This window comes from Echinops telfairi, unplaced genomic scaffold, assembly GCF_000313985.2.
Source record: "Echinops telfairi isolate 266 unplaced genomic scaffold, ASM31398v2 ScPeMD7_18;HRSCAF=68, whole genome shotgun sequence".
NCBI lineage: Eukaryota > Metazoa > Chordata > Mammalia > Afrosoricida > Tenrecidae > Echinops > Echinops telfairi.
The window spans coordinates 97,356,974-97,361,470 of NW_022103915.1; positions in this window are offsets into that span (position 1 = coordinate 97,356,974).

The following is a 4,497-nucleotide window of genomic DNA, read 5'->3' on the forward strand; positions in this document are numbered from 1 at the left end:
AAAGTTTTCTTTTACCCTGTGTTCCTGGGCAAATGCACATTGGTGTATCAATACCCACGTTTTAGCGATTTCCTACAGAAGCCAGAGAAGCATCAAAGGCAACGAGAAAACCTGACACCTGGGAGAGCTGAGGTCTCATCACTACTGGACCACAAGTCCCCCAGGGATTGAACCAGGTGCTCAAGGGGCATCTGGGCTGAGACGGTGAGTTGAGTTAGTCACCCCTTAGTCAGCCCTGTCCCAAGTGACAGTGAATCGAAGCATTCAGGTAGACTCGAAAGGCACACCTTGTCCCTCCCCACAAGTGTGATCCAGTCTCCTTTCTGACCTGAAACCCCATCCAAAAATGGAATGGGGGCGGTTGCCTCACTGGCGGTGAGAGAGGGGCGTAACCATCCAGGTATGACCCGCCATGGGCTATGGTGCCCAGAACAGGCTAGAAGCAGAGATACAATCCCTGGGAGGTTCCTTGAGCAAATGGGCATCCTTTCCTCCCAAACACATGCCCTCCCCTACATATTCACACCTAAGTTCACAGAGAAGCTGGGCATGGGAAGAAGGTATGGCAGGAAGACGCTGAGACCCGAGAAGCCAAGGAGAACTAGCCTTCCCAGGAGGATGAGCGCCCCCAACGCTCAGAATGGCCTTGCCTTTCCTCTCACAGAGGCACCCTGGGAATAGCTGACACCTCACTCCTTCCCTGCCCTCAAAGCCCACCCAAGCATTCAGGTAGAATCAAAGGAGCTCTAGACAAGACATCGAGACTTGCCTCTAGACCCAGCTCTGCCACCACTCGCATTCCTGCCCTTCTGCCTGTAGACTCAGAAGTGGCACACAGACCGGCTAACAAGAACAAAGTCATCATTTGAAGCACCTTCTGCCTGGCACAAAAGCCAGGGCTCACACTCCCGACATCTACCGCCTTCAAGGCACATCTTGTCCCTCCCCACAAGCATGACCCAGTCTTCCTCTCTGGCCCCAAACCCCATCCAAAAACACACTGTCCCCTGTGCCTCCAAGAAGGCTTGGTGGTACGGTGGTTAAGGGCTTGGCTGCAACCCCCCAGTGGCTCTGTAGGAGAAAGGACCTGGCCACCTGCCTCTGTGAAGATCACAATCTAGAGAATCCTGGGGCAGTTCTCTTTTGTCATGTAGGGTCCATTCCACAGCCCCTAACAGCAACAACAGCGCCTGTCCCCAGAACAGGAAGGTCAGGCCAGAAGCAGCCTCGCAAGGTAAATTCCAGACTCTCTCAGTTGCAAACCCCTAGCACCACCACCACCTGCGGCAGCAACGATTGCATCACCCTCAGGAAGCAGCTGAAAGGCCTAGCATCAGCTCTGGGGCCCATTTTCAGTTCCTGCTTCTTTCCTTGCTTACAGCACACTGCCCTGTGTCCTAGCCCCCTGTTCTGGTCCTGTGGCTTTAGGCTAACATGCATGGTTGGACAAAGGCCTGTGGTCTTGACACTTGGATGGTATGATAGGTTGAATTGTGTGTCCCCCACACAATAGGTGTTAGCTTGGCTGGGCCATGATTCTCAGTGGTTTGGCTATTATGTAATGATGCAATTATCCCCCGTGATGGGATCAGCCAGTATGTAAAGATATGTCAGGTGAGATGTACCATCCTTGCTCAGGTCACAGACCAATGTAAGAGGAATTTCTCTGGGGTGTGGCCTGTACCACCTTGGTCTTACAAGAGATAAAAGGAGAGGGAGTCAGCAGAGAGGGAGAGACTGACTACTACCAAGAAAGAAAACCTGGGGGCAGAGCATGTCATTTGGACCCAAGGTCCCTGTGCTTGGAATCTCCTATACCCAGAGGAAGACTGATGCCAAAACACATGGAGACCTCTAAGAAATGTCCAGGCCCACAGACGTTAAAAGGAGACCTTTCCTTCCCCTGTAGCTGGTGCCATTAATTTGGACCGCTCATCTCCTATACTGGTGATGAAAAAAGGGCTACTTGTTAAAGCTGCCCACTAGATCTACTTCTGTTGTCATGTAAGACTGAGTCCGGTGGATTTGTATGGGACCAACAGGGTTGCTCATCCTTTTTTGGAGGACTGCCAGATGGGAGAAGAAGGGGGTCAGTCAAGCTGTAGGGACTTTCCAGTCAAGGAATATGCAGAGATCCTGTGAGCTCAGAGGAAACGTTCTCTGGGATGTAGGAGACACCCAGGGTGAGGGCATCCCAGACAACCAACATTACCTTGCAACTGCTTTCAAGGCAAGTGCCCTACATGTCTGGGCCAGTGTTGGCCAGGTGCCGTTGCCCTCTGTTCCCTCCAGCTGTTAGGTGTCAGGAAGGGATGAAAGCCTGCCCACATGGTCAGATGCCTCTGGTCTGCTGTCTAGAACACACTGTGCCAGAGACTTTACTCCCCTCCCTTCACCATGGAATCTTCTGAAGCTGAGGATCGATCCTCACCCTGTAGTTCCTCTTCTGCCACCCAGGGCATTCTTTCGCTGTCTGCCAGCTTCCTTCTTCCTCTGCCCTTTGCAGCACTGTTTCTTTAGAGCCTTCCTCTCTCTTCAGATCCTGCCTTCCTCCTGCATTTGCTACCCTTCCCTGGCCTCCCCTGGGACCATGGTAGAAACAATCAGCTCATCACTGACTGGTGGAATTTTCAGCCTTTGGACGAAAGTCACCCTGTATGAAGAGTCTGCTTCTCTCACTGTGACCATCTCCACTGGAAGCAACACGCGCAATGGCTCTATGAGTGGAACTGCCACCAGTTCTTCTCTCCGGATGAGATCTGTATGAAACCTTGGACCGGTGTCTGGGTCTTTGCGGGCTCCGAGGCTGCTCTGTGCATGGCTACCCTGACCTACTCTTCAGCAGGCATTGTGAGACCCGTTGTCACTCTGGGGCCATCCCAGCCTTAAAATACCAAGCCTGGTTTACTTGGTTTAGAGAAATGCCAAGCTAGAAAGTCAAATGGATATGCACAGGGTCATTCTGGCTTCTCCCCTCAGGATCAAGAAGTCTGTTCTAGAAGTAATAAACCCTAAGGAATGAAGGAGGATCCCAAGGATTCGGAACGACCCTCCATGCCCACCCCAAGGTATGATGTTGATTTCAGATTTCGTGGATCCCTGTCATGGACTGAATTGTGTCCCCCCCAAATCCGTGTTGGAATCCTAACCCTTGTGCCTATGGATGTCTTTCCATTTGGAAATAGTTTTCTTTGCTATGTTAACGAAGGCATGTCAGTGTAGGGTATGCCCTAAACCCAGCCACTCTGGGGTTGTACAAAGAGCACATTAGACACAGGGGCAAGCACCATAAAAGGGGACAATAACCACCACATGAAGATATCCATGGAACCAAGAACTGAGACAGGGGAACAACCACCACCACCCCCCAAGGGCTGATAGCCGCGCTGTTCCCTGGAAAGATCATCTGAGGCTATGTGAAGTTGTGATAAAAAAAATCCAGTGATCAGGATCGATTCCAGATTTCAAAATTATGAAAAACTCCCAGAAAGCTTTCTCCCCCATCTTTCACGATATTTCTGTTACTTTCACTATGTCTATTAGTGGAAACTATCTGTTTTTCCCTGGCAAGTTCCCACCTGATATGGGGCCTGGCTTTTGCAGGTTTTACTATAATTTCATGTTTCATTTCTTGAGGAACTATTGTTGGTTGGGTTTACTATTTTCTAATCAGCTTGATGGGCTGGGTTTTTGGTTTAATGACTAATGATGCTTAGCATCTTTCCACTTAGCATCTTTCCACATACGTACTGTCCACTGGTATCTTTTTGGAAGAAACATTCAAACCCTTTGCCCATTGATCTTACATCTTTGACTGCCAGTTGAAAGTTCTCTATATTCTGGATATGAGTCTTATCAGATACAAAATCTGCAACTCTTTCCTCCCATTTTGTGGGTTCCTGTGTCACTCTCTCATTTGCCATGAACAGTTTTTAATTTTGCTGACATCCAATCGATCTGTCTGTCTCCTTGTTTCCCTGTGCTTTCCGTGCCCTATCTGAGAAGACTTTGTTTCCCCAAAGGCCATGAAGACTTCCTTGTGTGCTTCCGTCTACCAGGTTCAGCGTGTTGGCGCTACTTTTCAGTCCAGTACGCATTGTAAGCGAACGTTTGCGTATGGTACAAGGAAGGGGTTCAACTCCTTTGCGTTTGTGTTTGGACAGCCAGCTGCCCTCATTCCATCTTCTGGAGAGACGCTTCTTTCCCTGCTGAGGGAACCTGGCACCTTTGCTGAAAACCACTTCGCCATGAGGGATGGGTTTATTTCTGGGCTCTCCAGTTCTGTTTCTTTCATCTGCATCTCTCTCCTTGTGGAGGCAGACGGTCACATCCTTCTCCCGGGAGCGTCTGGGGCGTTCGAACTGCTGGCCTTTAGGTTAGCAACTGAGTGTTAACCACTGTACCTATAGTTTTCAAGGGAAATGCAATTTACAGAAAAGGACGAATTAGAAGGAACAAGTGCGGGGGAGGGGGGGCAGAGGAAGGGAGGTGGGGGGG